The sequence below is a fragment of the Paroedura picta genome, chromosome 8 (genome assembly GCF_049243985.1).
Source record: "Paroedura picta isolate Pp20150507F chromosome 8, Ppicta_v3.0, whole genome shotgun sequence".
Classification (NCBI taxonomy): Eukaryota; Metazoa; Chordata; class Lepidosauria; order Squamata; family Gekkonidae; genus Paroedura; species Paroedura picta.
Window position 1 is genome coordinate 95711161 of NC_135376.1, and position 25462 is coordinate 95736622.

At 48.0% G+C, this 25462-nt stretch overlaps 1 pseudogene; it reads right to left on the bottom strand.

The window, feature by feature from the left end:
* Nucleotides 1-23209: 23209 nt before the first annotated feature.
* Nucleotides 23210-24742, bottom strand: LOC143842709 (DNA/RNA-binding protein KIN17 pseudogene; annotated as a pseudogene).
* Nucleotides 24743-25462: the final 720 nt, after the last annotated feature.

Consider the following 25462-nt stretch of genomic DNA (forward strand, 5'->3'; position numbering starts at 1 on the left):
AGTTCTAGTTTCTAAATCACCTTGCTAATTAGTCTGGAGATACTGTGTCACAATTTCTGTTTTTTTCAAGAGAAATTCATATATTCTCCATTCAAATGTTTTTTTCTTATAGATGTTCCCAGTTAATAAAATTGCCTTATGATCTGAAAATGTAAATGGGTGATAATCAATTGTGTTCAACCTGGGAATTAAATTACTCGTTACCCAAACCATGTCTATTCTGGAATACGAGTAAAAAGAACATTCAATGGATTTAGGATTGTGAAATCTCCATACATCTTTTAAATCCAGTGATTCCAGAATTTCTTTAAACCTTCCTGGTAAATTCCCCTTTTTCTGTACTCTAATCGAATCAGATTTCCAATCTAATTTAACATCCAAAACACTATTAAAATCACCCATAAGTATAATATTATCATTATCTATTTTCAATAGTTTGGATTCTAAATATTTATAAAATTTCTCCTGTTTGTCATTGGGAGCATATATTCGCACCAGTGTTACTTTTCCCCCATTTACCTGTATTTCCACTATCAACAGTCTCCCTTCATCATCCTTAAACACCATCTTAGGTTCAAAATTATGTTTAACCGAAAATACCACGCCACATTTCTTTTTTGTGTTGGAGGTTATAAATTCCTTCCCTAGGTTCTTCCTTGTCAAAAACCTTCTGTCACTTTTTTTAACATGTGTTTCTTGGAGGCATATTACATCCAACTCAAACTCATGTAAGAAATGCAATATTCTACCTCTTTTAACCTCCTTGATCTTCTGATAGATTGCCTTCCACTCTTCTGTCATGCTCTGCCACTCCTGGCTGGGCACCAGTGGTGGGGGTGGCCTTCCTCAAAGCACAGGCTGCATCTGACATCCTTGTCGCAGTCTTCCGTCCAATGGCCACAGCTGCCGCAGTGTGCGCAGAGGTGGGTCAGGTAATGCCTCTGGAGGTGCCATAGGCCCCACACAAGAAGCACACTGGCGGCATCCCACTGTAGTGTACTATGGCTCACTCTTCACCTGTGAAGTAGTGGCGCAGCAGGTGGATGAGCCGCTGTGCTGAGTCCCTTCTCAGGGTGATCACCATCCTGTACTCTCCCATCCACATACCTCACTCATCGCGCTTGCACTCTGGCCGGCAAGGATGCAGAAATGTTCTGTGGCCAGGCACACCCCCACATCCTGCTCCGGGATGGTCCCCAAGTGGAAATAGACTGTCACTACCCGTATGAACAAGAAGATGGCGGGCAAAATCCAAAATACCTCCCAATAAGTCCCCCCCCCGCCGTCCATCTCTAGCCAACAGAGTAGCCCACAATGTTACAACAGGCTGTCAGGTCTGCTTGCCGTGCATGTAAGCACACCACGAAAAGAGGACGGTGCAAAATGAGTATAATAACAGAAAAAAGAACCTACCCTAGGCCAACAAAGATTTAAACAATTTAACAATAAATAGAAATAGAAATGTCTTATCTCTTCTTTTAATAGAACCAAAACAGCCTCCAGATTTGAACCGTTTTCAAAAGTATTTTCATCAGTGGTTGTTATCAGTGGTTGTTTTTCAACTTAATATTTGCTGGTGAAGTCCTTATCTAGGATCTATTCTTCTTGACAACATTTAAACAATATATATATTGGCCTTTGGCTCACAGGTATGGGGAAGTTCTAGTCAAAAGACTGTGAGCCAAAGGCCAATATATATATTGTTTAAATGTTGTCAAGAAGAATAGATCCTAGTGAAGGGCTTCACCAGCAAATACTGTTGAAAAACAACCACTGATAACAACCACTGATGAAAATAGTTTTGAAAATGGTTCCAGTCTGGAGGCCGTTTTGGTTGTGCGTCTAAGCATGGCAGTTGACATAGGGTGGGACCCACAGATTGAACCCCAGGCATCCCCCACCCTCGGCCTCAACCAAATGCTTGGCACCCTCTGAAAGAGCACAAATGACTGATATCTTCATTCATTAAGTATTTTACAGCTCTTACTTTGGAGCTTTTATTGGCTGCTACATATGTGCAATGAATTGGTGTGTGTTAAAACCAGACCTTTGAAGAAGGCCCTATAAGGGCTAAAATGCATCAGTCTATTGGTTCATATAGTGCAGGGGTAGTCAAACTGCGGCCCTCCAGATGTCCATGGACTACAATTCCCAGGAGCCCCCTGCCAGCATTCGCTGGCAGGGGGCTCCTGGGAATTGTAGTCCATGGACATCTGGAGGGCCGCAGTTTGACTACCCCTGATATAGTGCATAGCACAATGTTTTGCAATAGCCCATGGGATGTATGTTTTTAATTCCTAAAGGTTTTTAAATTGTGCACAATAAAAGTTATATAATTTTAACATTTATACAGACATTCAATCTTTGAAGGTCCTAACTGTCATCAGTTGGGTTTTTATGGTTCCCCTTTCTATTTCATGCCTGACCATTGATAATGGTGGTAATGCCGAAATGCGCCTGGTCAGTGGAGACATTGGGATGCTCGTATGCACTGACTTTATTGAGGCTACACTATAAACCTTGGGTTTTTAATTTTAATAAATATTAGTACTACATTTTAAAATCATGTTCTACCCTACAGAGGCTTAAATTCATTTCCCTTATTTTGGCCTTTTTAGGTACTTGACCTTTTTAGGTACTTTTGATGATAACATCAAAAGCCAAAGGAACAATGGCATTGCACTTTCAGAACTCCATCATATCTTGGATTGCCCTCTTTACGAAGAACCCAGAGTCTTGTTCTGCTTTTCTCGGGTTCCAAGTGGCAATCTTTCTGGTATCGGACTCTGAGGCCTAAATTTCCTACAAAGCATCTTTGTTTGCTCAGGCTGCTAAGATGCTCTCAGGAGGGTGTTCCTGAAGGAAATGATTCCTTGTATTGTTGTCTTATAGATGACATATATATTGTTTTGCGGTAGCTTATGGATTTATGCAAATACAATTCATGCATTCACCAAAGATGTTCATTGGATGACATCATGCAAAGAACAAGAGACAGTCACCACAGTAAATAAATAATTTTAATTGAGTGAACACTTCTAATGGAAGACATGAGCATTGCCACTAGACTTAACTTCAGTCCAAGCAAACGTAGTGCAGAAAATACCCTTCAGGACGTGAAGAAGTCCAGGGCATCCCAGCTTGTCAGAGTTCGGAGGTCCTTGTTGTTGGCAGGCAACTGAAGGGTCTGTAGATTCCCCCCCCCCCACTGCCCCCATGCATCTCCATGAATCACTCAATCGCTAAGAAGCCAGAATGGGCTACTTCCTCCAGGACTTCATAGGATCGCTTTGGCATCAGCAAGAGTGTCTCCATGTCCGATCCAAGTGGAAGGCACCAAGGGAGGAGGGGAAGACCTGGGACTGTCAGGCTGGCAGCTGTAGGATGGTCAGGTCTTCCTCTGTCAGCTGAGGCAGAGAGAGGCTCTGCGGAGTCCTTCTACACAGGAGAGGAGGAGGAGCTCTCTGCGGTGGTGCTTGAGGAGAAGCATAAGGGAGACCTGGAGGTGGAGTCTTGCCCATATTGGGAAAAGCCTGAGAAGGAAGGAGGCTGATCAGCGGAGAAGGTGGTGAAGGAGAGAAGTCCATGTATGGAGGATGCAGCGGAGGGCCCTGAAACCAGGAGCTGTGGAGGAGGCTCCTGGGTCTGCAGAAGTGGTCCCCCAGAGTGGGGCTTCCAGGAGGCACGTTGGGGGCACTTAGCTGGCTCCAGTGTCTGTTATCAGAGGCGGCATCTTCTTTCTTTTGCAAGGGATACCTGGCCCTCCTGTTCTGAAACCAAACCTACAGAGGAGAGAGAGGCACAGTGTCTGTTATCTCTGGGCAGAAATCTGTCTTGCTTTCCACTTTTGGAACTAAGAATGCTCACCAACGCTAGTCCTACAAATCTCCTTTTCCCCCTCTTCTCCACTATAAATCTCATCCTACCAACTGATCACAGAGGAGAAGGCTCATTTGCTCCGCCAATGAGAACCAGTTTGTCTCCCTCCTTTTCTAACCTCAGTTGCTGAATAGCTCATAACAGGGGCAGGATCTACTTTCCCTCTGCTCACTATGCCGGCTTTCTAGCTGCAAGAAGCTGTGAAAAAACACACAAATCAAACAGGCAAAGAGAGATTCCAAAACGGAAGGTTCCAAGATGATAAAGAGTGGGGTCCTAAGCAGAGCTGCACTTTGCTGAAAGTCAACAGAATCAGAAGGGGGTAACTCTGCTTAAGATGAACACACAAGCCTAAGTACAGAGCTAAACAGGTCTTACTCTCTTGTAAAGGCACTCAGGCAGCCCTCGTCTCTTCTGCCACATCCTTCTCCTGCAAGGGCCCAGCCGCCATCTAGAGCAGCCCTCAACAGAGTTGTCCTCTGAGGCCAACTAGGAAACCAACGGGTTTAGAAGAGCCTTTTTTTAATACTCCACTTTTCATTGCCTGAAGGAGCCCCAAAGTGGCTTACAAACACCTTCCCCTTCCTCTCCCTACAACAGGCACCCCCCTGTGAGGTAGGTGGGGCTGAGGGAGCTCTAAAAGAACTGATCTGCAAGAACAGCTCTAAGAAAACTGAACTAGCCCAAGGTCACCGGGCTAGCTGCCTGTGGGAGAAGAGTAGGGAATCAAACCTGGTTCTCCAAAAGCCACCATATACTATGCTAAGCTAGCTTTCTAGAAGGGACTTGTGTTTAAAGAACTGGGTTAATGATTTAAACCAGTATATTGTTGCATATTAAAATGAACCTGTGTGAAAGATAGCCTTTAGACTTGAATCCCAGGCAGAGTAAGCAGGGAGACAGTGTTGTTGTATCAATTAAGATCAGTTTGCTTTTCACTTGGGTAGTTAGTTCTTTTTCTTGAAATAGTCGTTCAGTTTTCTTTGAGTAACAGTGAAACATGTTTCCTTACGCAGAGTCACAGTTAACAAACAGAGAGGATCTTTCCTTTATAGCTGACAGGCTTTTCTCTCTCTTTTTCTTTCTCTATTGGTAAAATGGCGATACCACACATAGATTCCATCTCCTGTGTTCCTAACTGAGGTAAACATTGTTCATAACATGTCTTTTTGTTACAGCAACTTACTGAGCCACTGTCTCAAACACACAAACACAGAAAAGGAGAGGCATCGACTGACTGAAAGAGATTCAGTGAACCGGCTCTGTCATGGAGTGACAAAAAGTAACCCACTTCGCCCAGCATGCACCACTCCGCCCTCCAAAATGTAAAAATCCAACACCAGGAAGCTTCTCCGGAATAGTCAGGGAAGTTTTTCAGTTACACAGTCTAGGACAGGGGTAGTCAAACTGCGGCCCTCCAGATGTCCATGGACTACAATTCCCATGAGCCCCTGCCAGCGTTTGCTGGCAGGGGCTCATGAGAATTGTAGTCCTTGGACATCTGGAGGGCCACAGTTTGACTACCCCTGGTCTAGGAAGCCACAGGAGTTGATGGCGAACGGGTTCCAAGTCTTAGCAGACTGCACGCCTTGCATTTCAAGGATACACACAAACCCACACAGACACTCTGGTTGGAGAAGTCTCCAACCCGTTCTTCAGTCGTTCAAACTGCACAAAGAACATAGAGATATGCACCCCCCACCAGAGGAGAGGGAGGCAGACATAGCAAGGAGGCACGTTCTGCTTACTTGGACGCGGCTTTCAGGAGCTCCGATCCTCCTCGCCAGCTCCTCCCGCAGGTCGATGCCCGGGTACCGGTTCTTTTCGAAGGCGCTCAGCAGAATGGCCAGCTGTTCTTGGGTGAAAGCCATCCGTTTCCTTCTGCGGACCCCTCTGCAGTGGGCAGTCAGCCAGTGAGGAACACCGAAGGCAGCATCTGCAGGGAGACCCCAAAACGGTCAGGCCTCCTCAGCCACCGTCCAGCCTCTCCTTCCCTCCAGGCACTTCTGGCCTTTGTAAAACAGCAACATCCACAAACACGAGCTTTGAAGCTCTGCTTAATTTGTATGATATCTCTGTTTATTAAGGGCGGAAAGTAAAAGTTGGATCTGCAGGGTCCTCGTGGGTCCTCCACTTTTAAAAATTGGACTCTAACAAATCTAGACTCAAATTGCATGGGGAAGACTGGACCCCCCCCTCCCAAAAAAAAGATCCAAAAATTTGGGGTGTTATAGGAGCCCAAAAATGTAGATCTGAGGGTCGGATCCTCATAAATTCATCTGCCGCAGCACACTCCAGAAAACTCAGATACATGCCTTCATTTTTGATCCATGCTGTCATCCTGAAGGTGTGGATCCAAGATTTTTGGTGTGCAAGCTGTGTTCATGGACATAATAAAAGATTCAGTGGTGAGTTTGAGATGACAGGATGCAAAAACCCTCAGCTTTCATGTGGATCCATGCTTCAGAGCTGTCTTCTTGCTCCCTGGGGTTGCCATGAAGGTGGGGACCCATGACTTTGGTGGTGTATGCTGTGGCTATCAATAGAAGAGGTGCTCTTAAGTTGAGTTTCAGGTGGCTGGAGGTAAAAACCCTGAGAATCCATGAAGATCTGTGCTTAGGAACCATGTTTCCCACCCCCTCCCCCATGGCCAAGAGGAAGTGGATTGGTGATTTCTGTGGTGTAGGTGGCTGGTACTGATAGAGAAGAGGTGATCTTGAGGTTAGTTTGGGGTGGCTGGATGCAGAAATCCTGGAGATCCATGCTTTAAAGCTATGTTTTTGTTCAGTGGCATGGCACGATGGTGGGGATCTATGATTTTTGTGGTATGTGACGTGGCTATTGATAGAAGACGTGATCTTAAAATAGGTGTTCATTTGGGGGGGGGTTTGTATTCAAAAACCTGGTTGATCTGTGAGGATGTGTGGTTTGGAACCGATATTGTACCATGATGTGGCCATGAAAATGTGGATTTGTGATGTTTGCGGTGCATGTTGTGGCTATTGATAGAAGGGGTGAGATAAAGTGCAGGGGGGGGGAGAGACTGGATGCAAAAACCCTGAGGATGCATAAGGATTCAAACTGCCGGCAAAGGAGCAACTGTGAGCCGCGCTGCACGTGGCTCACAGTTGCTCCAGGGCAGAAATCAGAGGGACCAATGTTGTAAGCTGCCCCACACCAGCAATGCCAGGAGGGACAGGATATAAGTCTAAAAATAAAATTATATACTTGCAGCTCGAATGGTTCTGGTCCTCACCTCTTCTGCTGGCCGCTTCCATTTTGCAGGGCTTCAGTTTCCAGGAGGGTTCCCAGTGGATCACGGTCAATGGTCCCCCAACCGTTGGGCTTTGGTCACTCCCGGGTGGCACCAGCGCTAGGCTTGAAAGCAGGTGGTGCCTCGACTGGCCAAGCTGAAGGCCAAGTCTCCTTCCAGCTCAGGCAGGGACCCAATTTCATGACTCCTGGGGGGGGGGGGCTCTACCTTGGACTTCCCCAGTGGACAAATTCTATTTTCATAGGGAACATTATTGAATCTCCCATTTAGCAAGGCAGAGGGTAAAACATTTAACCTCGCTAACATAAAAGCCCTTCTCCATTGTGAATTAACTAATTGACTAAAAACTAATTAACTAAATACAGAGCTGTAGACTCCAGTCTAGGTTGAATTCCTATGCTAAGTGGGGAGCATGTTTTACCAGCTACACTAGTCAATTCTTGTAGTTCAATATCCAGAATTCTGCACTTAATTTTCCTATAAGCAGACCTGAATGAATCGAAATATAAGGTGTCCAAAGGTATTCCGATGGTTCTGATTTTATGTTCAACCATTTCTATCCAATTGGATCGATTTTCTGTGAGCATTAAATATGTAAGGCTCATTGTTTCCAAGCTAAAAAGCAAACAAAGCCAAAATTTAATGGTTATCAACCAGGCTTTAGTAGCCAAACATATTTGATTAAGTTCCAGGCATAACACTGTGTATGATACACAGTTTCTTTCACAGAAAATTAGATTGCACAACTTCAAGATCATGATTGAGTGCATTGATCCATATTGGAATTCCATATAGCATCTGGGGGCAAGATTTAGCTTTAAAAACCCTTAGTGCTGCGGGCACATATTGATCTCCTTTTGTGTAGAAGACTCGAACTACTGCCTGAGCACTATTTTTTGCAGTATTTATGGCATATCTCCTATGTGTAGCCCAGGATAAGTTATATTGGAAATGAAGCCCAAGATACTTAAAATGTTTAACTTGCTCCAGCATGTTACCCCCTATATTCCCAGTTTGGGGTTTCCAAGCCTTGGAAAAAACTAATATCTTAGATTTTTCATAATTCAATACTGGCTTGTTTACTTTACAATACTCTAACCATCCATAGAGCAAATGTTTCAAACCAGTGCATGAGCAAGAAAGTAACACAGCATCATCTGCATATAAAAGAGCCGGGAGATGTAATTGCCCAAGCTTTGGGCAATGCCCATCAATGCCGGACAAAGTAGGAACAAGATCATTTAGAAAAAGGTTAAAGAGAATAGGAGCCAAGATACAGCACGGCTTTACACCTTTATTAGTTGTAATTTTAGGTCAGATTTCCAAGCTGGGTATATCTAACCTGATAACTGGTTTGGGAATGTCACTTCCTTAATAAGTATAGGAGTCTATCATCAATCTTCATCAGAGCCAGTCTATCCCATAGTAAATCTTTAGGGATAGAGTCGAATGCTCCCTTCAAATCCAGAAAAACTGCATACAATTTTTTACCATATCTCCCTCTATATTTGGTAACTAAATGGGTAAGGACAGCACAATGGTCCAAGGTAGATTTCCCCTGACGAAACCCTACCTGTTCGGGACCTAGAATTGCACACTCTGTCATCCATGCTGCAAGTTTGTTCAAAAGATGTCTGGCATACAGTTTACCCACTACAGACAGTAAAATTATTGGTCTATAGTTTGCTGGTGATTTAGGATCTCCTTTCTTGTAGATTGGGACAATAGTTGCATTTAGCTAGGAGGGTGGCATTTGGCCTGTAGAATCCACCCAAGTAAAGAGGGTGGCCAAAGGCTTGGCCCACCACTCAGGGTTTAATTTAAGTAATTCACGTGGAATTAGATCAGGGCCAGAAGCTTTGCCTGATTTTAACTGGCTAAGCAGAGTCTTTATTTCATCAGGTGGTACTGGGGGCCATTGGGCCATCTCTACCAGATTGTAATTTAAAGAATCACTATCAATTACTTCATCTTGGTAAAAAAGATTCAAAAAATAATCATACCATGTAAGGGATTTAAACAGCTTTTGTTTTTAAAAGCATCGGAAATTAGAGCCCAGAATTTCTGCGTATTAGCTGCACGAGTAGCCTGGATTAGATTATCCCATTGTTTCTTAATAAACTCACTCCTCTTGGTTCTAATTAAGGTATTTAGTTGTTTCTTTAATTGAAAGTATTCATCTGGGACCAAAGGTGCCTTCAAACTGCGATACTGTTGGTAGATTGCACGGAGATGAGATTTTGTATTCTGACATTCTTTATCGAACCATCTAGGCGCTGTTTTAAATTGAGGATGAGACTAAGTATCAGATTGGAGAGTAAGCTGACCCAAGAATTAATTAATTAATTAATTAATTCCTCGTATAAGATGATGGCCTCGGTAGTATTAGCTTCATTAGTGAGGGAAACACACAACTTATTAAGAGTTTCTGTAACAAATAGATGTTGGGCCATTGATACTAAACTATGAGATTTTAGAAGCCTAGGTGCCGTAGGTAATACGTTTGTTGAAACCCCAGTCCTCCCAGTTATTTCTTGTTGGAGTTGAGTTTTAACAGCGAATGCTGGCAGGGGGCTCATGGGAATTGTAGTCCATGGACATCTGGAGGGCGGCAGTTTGACTACCCCTGCTGTAGCTGTATTGAATCTGTCTTGCATGTTCTATTGTACTGTCCATTTTATGAAGGGATTCAAGTCAAATTTTTATCCTCGTTTTTAACTAGGTGTGCCAGGTCTTCTGACCAGGCTAAAGTACTGTTCTTAATGGACAGTCAGAACCCCGTGTTGACTGAGGGGGTAGCAAAGTTTTTAGTGCCTCTTGTGGCGCAGGGTGGTAAGGCAGCAAAAATGCAGTCTGAAGCTGTCTGCCCATGAGGTTGGGAGTTTGATCCCAGCAGCCGGCTCATGGTTGACTCAGCCTTCCATCCTTCCGAGGTCGGTAAAATGAGTACCCAGCTTGCTGCTGGGGGGTAAACGGTAATGACTGGGGAAGGCACTGGCAAACCACCCCGTATTGAGTCTGCCATGAAAACGCTGGAAGGCATCACCCCAAGGGTCAGACATGATCCAGTGCTTGCACAGGGGATACCTTTATTAGGGCGCACCTAGCTAAACTTGAAAGCTAATAATTGATTACTCCCATAATTTATATGTTGTTGTTGTTGTTGTTGTTGTTGTTATTATTATTATTAGATTTATATCCCACCACTCCCTTGCGACTCGTGGCGGGTAACAATATCACAAATCCCCATTAAAACCCCATAAAAACAATAATAACATTGCCAATATTACCGGCATGACAAGAACGGCAGCTCAACTCCCCTCCCTCCCTCCCACTTCTAGCGGGTGGAGAGGAGATCCTGATGATGTTTTGCTTCGGTCCAGAACCCGAGTCCCTGTGGGGGCATAGATCTATTATAAGCCCCGGCCTCAACCATAAACCTGGCGGAAGAGCTCCGTCTTGCAGGCCCTGCGGAACGTTGAAAGATTATAATGGTTCTGTTACCCAAATTGCTGGGGATAGCAAGAGGCTGGGTAACACAGGATCTTTACTACCAATTTTTACGGGGTCCTTTCCCTGGAAGAAACCCTTCTTAAATAAAGAAGACAAAAGCTTACACTCAGGGGATTTATTTGGGGGAAATATCAGGGTTACATTCAAAGCACACACAGAAGCAAAAACCATACATACACTAAGTTCTACAGGAGAACAAGTTACACTAAGTTCTACAGGGAGACAAGTTCAAGATACTGCACCATTCTTGGATCCAAGCAGCCCAGACACAGGGTTGATGACATCAGGGGTGGACAGGATGCCGGGTGTGGATAACACAACACACACACACAGGGGGTGCGCAAGGCTTGATATAGTGTTTGAAATTCCCGGGCCAGCCCCAGAGACTGCCCATTGGGAGGTCCATGATTGTTGATTGGTCTCTGATATTATGAGTACCTGATAGGTGAGTTTGAACTGTGATGTCACTAGAGTGGAAGGTGTGGAGTAATACAATCAAGTAGGATAATACCTTGGCTAGGTGTAATGTGTCACTAATGGCGTCTTTGTTTTATCAGGAAGGACTGGGGGAAGACATTTGGGGATAAGAGATGGTGCTAGACAGAAATTACACTGGACAAGAGAGACAAAAGAAGTTACAGTTAGTACCTTGAAGGGATATTCCTTTCCTGTAGATAGTCTAATGGTCTTTGGCTGGGGGGGGGTGATTTAGATAACGTGCACATTTAGCTCAGTCAGTTGGGCAAGGAGGAAATGTAAGAAATCTAGTGAAGCCCAAACAAGATGGAGACTTAGCCTGGCTTCCTAGGTTTCTTAAGGGGCCCTACTGACTCCATAGTCAGTCTCTGCCAGGCTGGTTTCTGTGTGTGCCAACCTGCTCAGAGTCCAGTCATGGGCTTCTGTGCATGAAGGTATCTCTGTGTGAGGCACCCTTCCATTATGGGCTACCTCTCGGGTAACAGTTCTATTAATTTTATTACTGCCTTTGATTTTTATATGGTTTTATTAATTCTCTTATCCCTTTTATCACGCTAATAAAGAAAGACTGTTGTTTGTTTGACTTCTCCAGTGGGAGGGGCCCTGGGTGCTGTCTGCGGTCCTTGGCTGGGGGAAGAGGCCTTTCTCGGGTCATGCTGTCTGGCACACAGTGAAGGGGAGGCTCCAAGGGGCCTTATCTTAATCTTGGCCAGCAAAATGATATGCGCAGACAAGCGGCTCCGCTCCTTCCAGCTCCAATGTCCCTTTGCTTGCAGGGGTCTTTCTTGGGCCCCTATCAGAAAGGGGGCTCTTCCTCCATTTCCCCCACCCCTCTGTGGCCATCTGAAATCGAACACAACCTTTTCTCTGCTCCATCAGGCTCCAGTCTTGGGCACAGTTGCCTGGGCCTAATGCAATTTGAATGACTTTTCAAGAAGCATGAGCAGTCTGAATTATTCCCCCCACATTGCAGGGCTGGGGGGGGGGAGAGGCTTGCAAATGCAGGCGGGGGGGGGTAAATCTGAGGGGGTCCTTTCCCTTCTGCAAGCTGACCTCTTCGGAGTAAAGCTGCCAAGGTGACAGGTTACAGGGGATGATCGAGAGGGTTGTAAGTATCCTGTTTTGTGCAGGGGGTTGGACTAGATGACCCAGGAAGTCCCTTCCAACTCTGTAGTCTATGATTCTATTATTTTAAGGGGAAAGAAAAGGCAAGATTTGAGTCTGGCAGCACCTAAAAGTCCAGCCTGCTTTCTGGGGAAGAGCATTAGCTATTTGAATCTTCCTTCTTCAGACTTAAGTAGGGGCAGAGATCCCTGAACCCCAATGTCTCTGGGATATCCATTTCTCCCTGTAACAGACCCCAATTTGGCTTCCATTGCTTTTTTCTCCTCCATGTGATCCTCACAACAACCCTGTGAGGTAGGCCAGGTTGAGAGCCCAGAGCTGGCCCAAGGTCACCCAGCAAGTCCCCTGGCGGATGCTCGGCTTCCTCAAAATACAAAAGGGGCTTCATGAGACATCAGCACGTTCCAGAGATGTGGGTCTCCCTCCCAGGAGCCTGAAAATCTGCATGCCTTGGGTGCCACCCCAGCCTTCCAGTTTTTCATCCGTGCCCAGGAGGAACAGAAGAGGTTGCCGGGAACCCTTAAGGTTTCCTGTGATAAACACAATGAGTTGGAACAATGTTTTGATGCCACATATAGGGTCTTTCTTTTAAAATATGCAACTTTTTCTGGACACTTCGGTATGTCTCTTTAAGAATGTTAGCCTGAATAAATACACAGCTGCATCTTATCAGTTAGGCATCTAGAGATATAACACACTTTTACCTTTGCAGGGCTAGAATCCCTAGGAAGATCCATGAATATAATTCTAAAATGCCTACATTAAATGTATGATAACTTTATTTTTCTAATAGCATTTTGGCTTGTCACACAAGGTTTACCTTGAGCACTTTTGAGAGATGTTGGCCTCCATGGAGCCTTGATCCTACAAAGAAATAATGTCAGTAGCAGGTTAGTACAGCAAGCTGTGTCTTATCACAACATTGACACTTGTCTGTTATCTTTAACTGCTCCTGCAGAGCAGATTAAATAAAGGAGTAAGGGCTAAAGGGGAGGAGATAGGGCGGGCTCTGTCCGGGATAAAAACTCGGAGGGCCCAATCAGGAGCCGCAAAGCCAAGTGTCACTTGAAGGCCAAGTAGCCAATGGGGAGCCGCGCAAAGTGCAGCTCCCCATTGGCTGGTTGGTCCAGCCTTGCCTGGGCCGGCCGGGGAGTCGCCACTCAGAGGAAGAAGCCTTCCCCAGCTGTAAGTCCTCCGGCCGGCTTTCCCTCACCCAGGGAGCCGTCTGCCAGGTCCTGGGGCAGGCTCGCCTGCCCCTGGGCCTGGCAGAAGGCCACAAAGCCCACCCCCGCCGTCCCGAGCCTTCTGCCAGGCCCTGGAGCAGCCGAGCCTGCCCTGGGCCCGGCAGAAGGCCACAGAGTCCCCTTTCAGCCCACCTACCTCACTCTGTTCCTCCCTTCCTCCCAGCATTCTCTTTGTTTTCCCTTTCTCCCTTCCTCCCTCTCTCCCATCTGCCTCTTTCTGGCTACCTGTTTCTCTCCCTCTTCTTCTGTCTCTACCTTCCTCCCTTTCTTTCTGTCTTTCTGTCTCTCTTTCTCCTTTTCCTCCTTCCTTCGCCCCATCCCTCCACCCACCCACCATGCTAGGGCGCGCTGTATTTTGGCCACAGCGGGCTTAATATCTAGTTCTACTAATAATAGTTCTACTAATCAGACAGCTTTTGTAGATAATTGATAAAGGCAAGTCCGAAATGGGGGCCCATACTGCCACCGTGCAATTTTATCAGCAGCAGCGCAAAGACAGGAACATGTTTTGTCTGATTACCTTGTTGCCAATTTAATGTGTGGTCACCTGCTGAGTGTTTGGGGTAGTCAAACTGCGGCCCTCCAGATGTCCATGGACTACAATTTCCAGGAGCCCCTGCCAGCATTCGCTGGCAGGGGCTCCTGGGAATTGTAGTCCATGGACATCTGGAGGGCCGCAGTTTGACTACCCCTGGTGTATAAGATCTGTATATGGATGTTTGTATGTTTTGCTGCCTGTTTTCTATGTAATCGTTTGAATAGCGGGCATTTTGCAGATGCGATGACCTTGCAATTGAAGCATGTGTTTTTCATGTTTCTGTATTATACAATGTAATCCTTTTACGGCGACATAAATTTCCTAATGATGCGCGGGTAACCAGCACGGTATGACTGCTTTACTCACAGAAGTTTTTCTTCTTTTGTCTGCAGGATCTACTTCTGCGACCACTTGTGTCTTATTTCTGATGCCGCTCAGGGGCTGTGAATCAGAAAGGGCAAACCGGTCCCAAATGAGCCGATCTCGGCCGCTCAGGAGCTGCCAGGACATGTGCAGATTTGAAGTCGGGTTGGTGCCATGCTTCACGGGGCAGCCAGAACTGTTGTTTCCATGCACCATTTATCCCACCTGAGGCTCTGGGGAGCCACAGATCCCTCCATGAGAGACGCAGGAGGGTCAGGTCTCCTGGCAGGATTCCTCCACCCAAGAGAAAGGCCCCAGGGGAGGGGAGGGGAGGGGGGGCCTCGCCTAAGCATGTCTCCTGCTGCCTGTTGCGCCATTCTCCACCGTCTGGGGAAGAAGATGCCCTCAGGGCTGCTTGGAAACTTGGCCCTGGCCCCGTTATTCCCAGAGGGAGTGGCAGGAAAATGGGGGCAGACCTCAGCTGGGCTCCTTGACACCCCTTTCCCCCAAGGGCCCAGCTTGCTCGGGCAGGCGTAGGGAAGCTGCCCTCCAGAGGGTCACAGGAGGCACCGTTTAGCTTCTTCTCTGCAAACACCTGAGCTCACTGCATCCAAGAAAGCTGAGGGGAAGCAAACCCAGGAGGGACAGAATGAAATATTTCTTGACCCAGTGAGGGATAAAAACGTGGAATTGCTGTCAAAGGATGGCCTGATGGCCACAGGCAAAGAAAGCTTTAAAGGGGTTAGATTCCTGGAGGAGAAATCTATGGATGGCTACTAGTTGAGGTGACCAAAAGAGAAGAAGAGAAGAGCTGGCTTCTGTCCTCTGCTTTTCACTATCAAAAAGGTGTCTCAAAGCACCTTAAAAACATCCCTTCCTCTCCCCACAACACACATCCTGGGAGGGAGGAGTGGCTGAGAGAGCTCTAAGAGAGCCAGCTGGGTGCGGTGGTTAGGAGTGGCGGCTTCTAATCTGGCGAGTTATCAGGAATATCAGGGCTCTCTCAGCCTGGTCCTCTGCTCACAACAGGGTGTCTGTTGTGGGGAGAGGAAAGGAAAGGAGATTTTAAGCTGCTTTCAGACTCCTGGTAGAGAAAAGCAGCATATAAAAACCAACAGCTCTTCTTCTCTGTGAGAAAAGCTGTAGGAGAACTGGGAATAGCCCAAGGTCACCCAGCTGGCTGCATGTGGGGGAGGCCTGGGAAAATGAACTGGCTTCACCAGATTAAACTCCCCATCACACCAAAACTGGGACCTCCACATTCAGAGGCAGTCAGTCTCTCAATCCCCAACCAAGAGACCAAACAGGGGGAAGGCCTTGGCCTCCATTGCCTGCCGCTGGCCCTTCAGAGCAACTGGCTGGCCCCAGTGGGAGGCCCCGGGATGCTGGACTAGGTGGACCACTGGGCTGAGCTGGTAGGGGTCATCTTATGTTAATTTTAGTGAAGAACAGGACCAGTTCAAAAAGGCTGTGTGGTCCCGATCCTGACCTTACTCTATGTTGCAGATTTAAAAGGGGATTAGACAGATTCAGGGAGGAGACAGCTATCAGTGGCTGCAGGCAGCGGTGACTGAGGGGAGGCAGCTGGACCCCAGAGCTTGAACGGAGACATCCGGGGAAGGCCTTTGCTTCTCTGCCCTCTTGCTGGCCCTGTGGAGGGACTGGTCGGCTGCTGTATGGGACAGGAGGGTCTCGCCTGGCCTGCAGTGGCAGCCGGGGCCTCCGAGAGATCTCCTCCTGCTTTCTCCTTTTGGGTCAGGCAGCCCTTTCGTGGCTGAGTCCTCCAGGGTATGTTGCGACCCCAAAGGGGCCTGCAGGCTCCAAGAGGCCGGGGACTCCTGGAAAAGATTCCCAAGCCAACCCAGCTAATTCAGATCTCTTCTAGGGGCTCCGAGTTAAACCTCATGGAGAGATGCCATCTAAACACACACAGAGCGTGAATCCACAAGAGACCCAGGAGAACCCTGTTGCCTTGGCAGCTTACAGTGCGAGGAGCCCCAGCAGGTGCCAGGAAGAAGCCAGCTTGTGACCCTGCCTTCCCCCCTCCCTCCGCCCTTCTTTTTGCCTGGCAAGGCAGAAACAGCCCTCCTTTTCAGCTTCTTCCTGAACAGGCTCTCCACCCACCCCCAATCACATCTGCCTTTGGAGGAGGGCAGGATGCTGTTCCCGTTGGCTGCAGAGGAAAGGACACGCAGTAATGGATTTAAACTACAACGATATAGGCTAGATATCAGTAAAAAAATTTTCAGAGTCAGAGTAGTTCAGCAGTGGAATAGGCTGCCTAAGGAGGTGGTGAGCTCCCCCTCACTGGCAGTCTTCAAGCAAAGGTTGGATACACACTTTTCTTGGACGCTTTAGGATGCTTTGGGCTGATCCTGCGTTGAGCAGGGGGTTGGACTAGATGGCCTGTATGGCCCCTTCCAACTCTATGATTCTATGATAGAACAAAGTCCAGTGGCACCTTAAAGACACTTCTTCGGTCATAGGCATGGTCCATCTGGCTCCCGTTCCTCAAATATACCACAAAAGTATTAAATCAGACGTGCAAATGTGCATTACTGTACATGCACAAAGAAAAAAAAGGAAAAAAGGAAGGGCGGGAGCACATGCCTCTGAAGTTAATGCGAACGGCATGAAAAGAAACTACGTGTGCCGATGGCCAGGCACAAATGCGCAGTTGACCTCCAGGGACCACTTTGGAGGAGACTCGGAGAAAATGGACACCTGTGGAAATGGACATGGACCCTCTCCAGATTGTTCCCTTGTTTTCGGGGGGGGGGGGTTGTGAGGTTAAATGAGAGTTCAACCAGATCCTGCATTTCTTTAAATTGGAATAAATATTTCCTAGTTTTAACGGTGCCATTGGACTCCATTTTTGTTATACATATGTTGGTGGTCCCCCCCCCCACTTCAAAGGACTCAGATCTCCCACCCCAGATGAATGAAAGGGTACTTTGATATCTGGAAGATGAAAAAAAAAAGTTCAGTATTGCAACATCTCTCTGATGTGGTCCTTTTCATTTGAATAAACTATCACAGCTCCAGGGCCTAGAGAAGCACTTGAAGGGGAGACAGTGAGTCAGGATCCTGAGGCTGAGGCCGGGAGGTGTTACCATCTATATAATACCACCCCCCCCACACACACACACACATAAAAACCAGGTGATGATTCTGGAGCATTGAGAGGCGTTATTAATATAAGCACCCAGTGCTGTTTTTATGCAGGGTGACCTACGATGATGTTTCATTTGTACTGTTTTTATTCGAATTCTATTGGTTTCACTGGGTATGAGCCCACTGGGCCAGGAGTAGCAGGATAGAAGCCTAATTAATACACAATAAATGCTGAAGGGGGGACACACGGTTTTTCAGGGGGCTTTGTGATCCCCCAGCCTTTCTGCCCCCTCCCCACAATATGGGTCTGCCCTGATCCCTGCACACAGCTTCCCCAGGTCACAGCAAGGGGTTGTGGTTGTGCCTTATTCTTGTGCCTGTACTGATTGGTGTCTATATCCCCATTTCAGACCTCCACATGCTCCCAAAATGTGGGGGCCCCTGGCTGAGCCCCCTTTTCTGACACCTGCTACTCTCAAAAGTGCCCACAGACATCCTGAAAAAATGACCGTTCTGAAATTGAATTATCCCCAAGATGGAGGTCCCTCCTCCCGGGGTGGCCTGCACTTTTCCCTCCCCTGTTTCAGCTTAAGGCATCAGGGGGACAATTTACAGGACAGAAGTGCAAATGCTGTGCTTGGGGAGTCGGCCGAAGAACTAGGAGAAGCAGGTTCAAATCCACCCCACCCACCCTGCTACCATCAAAGGACCAGGAGCAAAGAACGAGAGACAACTGCTGCAAAAGAATAAATAATCTTATTTAAATTCAAAAACATTTTTTCAGGAGCTTCCATGGAATACATAAATATCACCCTCAGATTTTACTTTATCCGGAGCAAACAAAGTGCAGAAGAAACCCTGAGTGCCTGCAAAAGTCCCACACATCACGGAAGGGGCAGGAAAAGTCCAACACATCATGGCCTCTCAGTCTTGGGGGGGGGGGGGGGTCTTAGTGAAGGAGGGAGGCCCCGATCCTCTCTCTTCAGATGGCTTCAGCCAGGCAAGTAAAGGATGGCCAGGTCTTCCTCTGTCAGCACCGGCAGAGGGGAGCCATCCCAAAGTCCCTGGAGGAGCTCCGCGAAGAGGAGGGGAGGTGCTGCTTGCGGAGGAGGGATGGCCACAGGCGGCGGAACAGCCGGTGCCTGAAGGATGTCCACCACGGGGGACGCAAGGCCAGTCTGTGCAGCAGCCACAGGCGTCGCTTGGCTAGAGGAGGCCTGGCCTTGGCTCCTGTGAGTGCTTAACTGTCCCCCCAGACCTGGGTTTCCAGGAGGGCAGGTCACACCCCCTCCCACGGCATCTTCATGAGGAGGGGTCAGCATGTTGGGGGACTCTGCTGCCCCCCTTGCCTGGGGTCTGCTCCGGAGTCCCCCTTCCTGCAGCCGGTGTGCCTGGCCCTCCTGTTCTGAAACCAGACCTGTGGAGAAGGAAGGAGAGGAGCAAAGGGTCCGTTATCTGGGAACGGAAAAGCTTTCCGCTTTTCAGAATTCTGACCTAGGAGTGTTCAAGGAAGCCAGTGAACCTCCCCCTGATGTAAAGGCTACATCTCTCCCATTTACCCTCCTGTCAGCTGCATGCCTGACGGTTCTCAGCAAGTCACAGATGAGCATGGAATTCGCGCAGCCAACAGGAATTCATTCATGCCTCCTTTATCCAGCCTCCCTGTTACATGCACACATGTCCCCAGCCTGCTGCATGTCTTCCCCCTGAAGAGGAACTATTTGAGCTGCAACCGGCAGCACTTCCAAAAGGCCAGATCTAATATTCACCATAAGAGTGGCTGGCCTAGGGCAGAAGGACAATCAGCCCCAAACCCAAAGGGGGCAGAGATTTCTAGATCTCTTGGTACTTCTGGGACTGCCACAGATGGGGCCAGATTGTGAAATTGCTGGAAAAGGCATAGACGTTCTCACAGCTCTGAGGGAAAGGACACTCTTCGATCTGAAAGCCTCTCCTTGGAAAATAAGCAGGGAAAACCCATCCTTCACATGCTCAGACACAATCATGTCCTTTCATACAATTGAGGGCCAATCCAGATTTAGAACCCTCCTCTGGTGTGACAGACACGTACACACACATACACACACAAACAGGCCCATAGCCAGTTTAATAAGAGATAAGGAGACCAAGGAATGTCCCCCTACTTACCTGGACATGGCCTTCAGGGACTCCGATCTTCCTGGCCAGCTCCTCCCTCATTAGGAAGCCAGGGTAAGGGTTGTTATCGAAGGCCTTCACCTGGATGTCTACCTGCTCTTGGGTGAAGGAGGTCCGCTCCCTTCTCTGGCCACTTCTGCGATGTCCACTGGGCACTTGAGGGACATTGGAAGGGGCATCTGCAGGGGAAACACAAAGGGGGGATGCCTCAGGAATGTCCATCCGCCTGCCCAAATCCCTCCGTCTTCTCTCAACAATTAACCAAAAGCAAGAGCCAAGGAAGACACCTTAAGGACCAGCATGATTTCCTTCACTTTTACCCCCCCTTCTCTCCCCAATGGCCAACCAGAGTGGCTAGACACATTTCCCCTTTTTCTCCTTGTGCCTCACTACCTACCCTGTAAGGTAGGCCAGAATAGAGAAGCTGAAGGATTGGGAAGCAAAATGAGAAGGAGACGGATTTCCAAGCAGGTTATCCAAGAGCCCAGGAAACTGTAAACAGGGGTGGCAGTTCTGGGAAGGGCACACCACTTTACCCCTCCCCCAAGAATATCTGCATAATCAGGATTCCTTTTGGTCCCCAATCCACAACTGTTTCCCCCACCACAATTGCTGGAGGAAAAAGGTAAAGGTATCCCCTGTGCAAGACTCAATACGGGGTGGTTTGCCAGTGCCTTCTCCAGTCATGACCGTTTACCCCCCAGCAAGCTCATTTTACCGACCTCGGAAGGATGGAAGGCTGAGTCCACCTTGAGCCGGCTGCTGGGATTGTAATCCAGGCCATATTTCTTAAGCAGAAAAAAATATTCAGGGACTGAGATGGGCTTGAATTTGGCAGTCAAAATCCCCAATAACATCTTCTAAATCAGTGGCCCCCAACCCCCAGGCTGCAGCCCGGTGCCGGGCCGTGAAGGCCTCGGCACCGGGCCGCGGCTTCCTCTCCCGTCCCCCGTCCTCCTGCAGCAAGAAGCTCGCCAAAGTGGCCTATTAGCTTGCGCCCCGGCAAGCTTCTTTCTGTGGGAGTGGGGGGGGGGGGAAAGCGTGGCCACCGGCACGCCCGGATCGCCCTGCCCCACACGGAAAAAAGGTTGTGGACCGCTGTTCTAAATAGACTGGCATTACATGCCCACGGCCTGGATGGGATGACCAAAATATGCCCTGTGAGAGAAATGGACACTTCCATATTCTATATCTATTTAGGCAAAAGCAAACCTGGAGGATTCACCATGCAATCCAATGGAGCCTCACTCCACTCTAGTCAGGAAAGCAATGGATTGAGAAAGGAAGAACTGTGCTTCCTTCTCCAGCCACTGGACTTGCCTCCAGGGGATGGTGGTTGGGTCCTCTCAGATCAGCAGGGCAAGCCAGACTCCAGGGCCAGCCCTGTCCCAGCAAATGCAAGTCCAGTGGCACCTTAAAGACCAGTGAGCATTTCTTCAAGGCATGAGCCATGGGGTGGCCCTGGAGCCTGGCTTGCCCTGCTAGTCTGTGAGGATCAAACCTTCACCCCAGGAGGCAACTTCAGGGGCCCTTAATCTTTAAACTGGAGCAGGAAGTCCAGTTCTTCCTTTCTCTATCCATTGAATGAGAGCGTCTGAGGATGCACAGGAAAGCTCATGTCTTGGATGAATGTTTGTTGGTCTTAAAGGGGCCACTGGAGTCAAATTTTGTTGTGCTATTTCAGAGCAACACATCTACCCACTTGGATCAACTGTTATTCCAGGTTGGGGACAGGAAACCAAGGGGTTTGGGCTGTCACATTTTTTCTAAGGTGTATAAACACGTTTTTGCTAACCTGCATGCATTTCTCTAGCAAAGCCCCACCACATTTCCCTGGGGAGAAAAGGCTGCTTTCTCCTGGGCTGCAGGAGCCCTGAACAGAGAACTTTCCCATCAACGGGGTTCCTGGGGCCACTTACAGAATGGAAAACTGGGTTCTGGCCCAAACTTTGGAAGTTTAAATCCCACTTTCCCCCAGGTAAGTCCACCACAGCTGCTGCAGGAATCCAATTGCTGCCCAGTTAGGCCTGGCCCTAAAAGCTCGTTCTACTTCCTCTAAAAATACACACCTTAAAAAGTTTTTCCTCCAAAACTGGCATTCAGGAGTAGACTGCCCTTGAATAGGGAGGATCTGTGTGATTACTGGGCACTCATAGATAATTGCACCTCCCAGAAAAATTTAGAGACGTGGCACCTTTAAGATGAACAAAGTTTTATTCAAGGGATGAGCTTTTGTGAGCAGGCACACTTCCTTGGATACAATATCATGAAAAGGAAGTAATCAGTTCATACTTACAGGCAAGTATGAGGGTAAATTAACTTACAGCACAATGAAAATGTTTGACAGTTTCCAGGGGTAAATAGGAAAACACAGCAATTTGGATTTTTTTTTTTTGCTGTTTTTTTCTATCTATCTCTGAGGACGTGTGCATGTACATGAAAGCTCATATCTCGAATAAAACTTTGTTGGTCTTAAAGGTGCCACTGGACTAAATTTTTCTGCTGCTTCAGAACAACACAGCTACACACCATCAGTTAATTACAAAATTACATTACCTTTATTGTGTACAACGTAAAAACTTTAACAATTAAAAGCTATTTTATTGCAAAAACAATGATATATTCAACTGTAGACCGAATGCATTCCGTGCAGGGCCTTTTTCAGAGGTCTAATTATGACATACACTCATAAAACATAAGATATATCCAGTAGCCAAGAAAACAATCAAGATAAGTGTCTGTAAAAGATTGAAAAATATATCATTCTAAAAAACCCAAGTCTATGAATAACAGAAGAGATTATAAAGTCATGACACTTTCTTTAAAGTAACATAATCAATGGTTGAAACAGAAGATGCCTATTTACCAGTTGTTAGTTCTTTGTAATATATAATTACGAAAAATACTAGCTTCAAAGCCTGTTCCTAAGAACGGGCCCTGAAAGGGTCCCCTCCCCTGGCCACTGGCCAGGCAGCTTAAGGTGGCTTTGGGCCGCAGCTCGCAGCCAAATCAAGTGGGGCGGGTGGGGGCTGGGCAACTCATCAGCAGGGCTGACAGAGCTCCTTAGCAGGCAGTCAGCAGGCCAGGAGGCCCTCACTAGTAAGCCCTCCACCACCACCCTTTGCCCAGGGCCCTCTCACCTGCTGCTGGCTCCAGGCACTGAGGCGTCTGAGAGCAAAGAGGCTGGAGTCCAGAGAAGGAGGATGGGAGCCGCAGGGGCAGGGCAAATCAGGACAAAACTGGCTGCACCCTGACTGGTCCTATTCCAACTTGGACAGCCGGACACGTCCCACCCCCTAGGCTGTGTCAGAAATATATAGAGGAACAACAATGGATAAGGATTGCAAATTAAGAAGGTAAATGGTGGAATGAAAATTACCTTCCAAAGACTACCAAAAATTTCAGTTGTTAGTGCATGCATTGCAGTAAGTAAAGTGGTTACCTGAAGGGGGAGAGAATCTGATACGATGAGAGGATGATACAGCAATGCTGCTAGAGGGCCCTGCCTAACCTGTTGGGTCCGGTTAGAGCTAGAAGGGGAGGGAGGGGGGAGATCTTCTGTCTGCAGTTGCAGTTGAGGGCATCTTCAAGCGGAATGTGTTTCAATCGCCCATCGGCCTCTGCCGTTCAAGCCCGTTTGGAGATGTCTTCGTAGGGCACGCCTTCTAGCCGGCATCCCGTTTGAGGTCCCGTTTGGATGAGGATTGTTGCTGAAAACGTTTTCTCGTTTATACCCTCTAGAGTAGCCTCGCTTCCTCTGTAGCTTCCATTTAAAACCAGCACCTTTTTGCCTGGTGCTGGAAGCACCGTCTCCAGATGGGCCTGGTCGAGTTTCAGCTTGTCCCCTGAATCGATCAACTTGACCACCGCTGTGTATTTGTTGATGACTTCCTTGACAACAGCCTTCTTCAGATGGTATTTCTCACCGAGTTTCTTCGTGATGACTTTGACCACAATTTCAGATTGCAGCCAGGGGTCGGCTCGGGACGATTTTTCCTTCTCTTCTTCAAAGTGGAGAATCTCCTCCAGTGCTGTTTTTCTCTTCTTCTCCTTAGACTGTCCGGAGGTGGGAGGAGTTCCTTTGTGCTTCACCGCCATCTTCAGCCCGCTGGACCCAAGCAAACTGGGCTTAGATGGTGCTACTGTGGAAGCGCTCGCTCTTCTGTTCAAACTCAAGACCACTTTCTCTCCGGGGTTTTCTCGGGTTAGTTCTGTGTAGACTGGGCCTTCATGTTCCTTCCCTGCCAGGCCTCTCCGGACTTGCTCCTCGATGAACTTGGCCGCCTTCTCTTCGTCGTCCCAGCCCCGCTTTCTCCTCTTCTCTCGGTCCCGCTGCCTGCGGACCGTCTCAGGGTCTCGGTCGATGTACCGGAGGTACCACCCTTCGGGGGTCTCGTCCACCATGCAGTCGCCTTCCCTCCCGAGCCACTTGGTGAACTCGGTCAGCGTCTCCCACCGGGTGGCGTTCATGTGGATGTGCTCCCGGTGGCGGATGTATTCCTGGTAGGCGACGTTATTGTGGACTCTCTCCGTTCCGAATCGTCTTCGGAGCAAGGCCAAGAAATCCATCCGGAACGCCTCTGAAAAGGCGTCCAGGGACTGCTGGGGTCTTTCCGAGGTGAGCAGCAGCTGCCTCTGGTGGGACTCGGCCAGGCAGTGGCATCGGAAGCCATTCTCGTCCCGGCACTGCTTCTCGCACATCTGGCAGTACCAGCGCAGCTTCTGCAGCCCCTTCGCCTTGAGGTGCCTGGCGACGGCCTTGGGGCCCACGAAGCCCCCCTTCCCCATGCTCGGGAGAAACGGCCTTGGGTTCGAGTTCTGCGGCCGGCTGGTGGAAAACAGAAATGGCCCTAGAACCACCCTTCCTGTTGGGGTCCCTGCTTACCTCCTCCAGCAGCAGCTGCTGTCTTTTGGGCTTCAGGAAAGAGAAGGGGGATCTTTGCAAGGCTAAGTTGTGGCAAAGCCTCTCTGCTGGATGGACCAAGTCTCCTTCCAGGATTGCTGGACAAGGAGAGCTGGGTCCAGGCAAGCTCTTATGGGCCTCCTGGGCAGCAAGACCTGGCCTCCACCCTTTGTCTCTGTCCAATGGGAGATGCCCTAGGAGAGGGGCTGTGGCACCATCCCTGGGGAGGGTCTTTTGTGCTTCCCTCAAAAAGGGAGTGACTCAGAGGTCCCTATCTCCCACCTGACCCTGAGCACAAAGGAGGGCTCTTACCTGGATGGGCCCCTTAGCATCACAATGGAGGTCCCTCTGCAGTCTGAGATGGACACTCCCTTGGGCCATTTCCCTGGGCAGGGGGCAGATCAACCTGCCATTCTTGGAGAAATGGGTTATAAGAAATGGGTTATAAGAAACCTTTGTATAAGTTTAGTTTTCTCTGCTCTGAACTTTTTAAAATTTAGATCTCTCTCCTAATTATTGAAAGTCCTGGTAAGTATTATGAAACCCAAATAGATGGATTTTATGTACCCATTCCTACCCAGATCCCAGGTATGAGAACTTTCTTGTTCTCCACAAGGATTTATTCATTATATCTGCTGCCTACAATTTGGGGGCTGTGAGGTTTCGTGCGTTAAAGCTCCTATCCTGAAAACCTTGTTGGTCTCTAAGGTGCTCCTGGACACACAGTATGAGAACATTTTGGTTCAAAAATCCATTTTCGAAAAGTGTCTCCTATGTCTTCTTAGCCCCAATAAAAAGCTGAAAGTAAAAATTGTAAAGGGTAAAACAGGACCTCCAGATACTCCCCCAACCCCCCCTCCCCCCAGTTCCTCTGA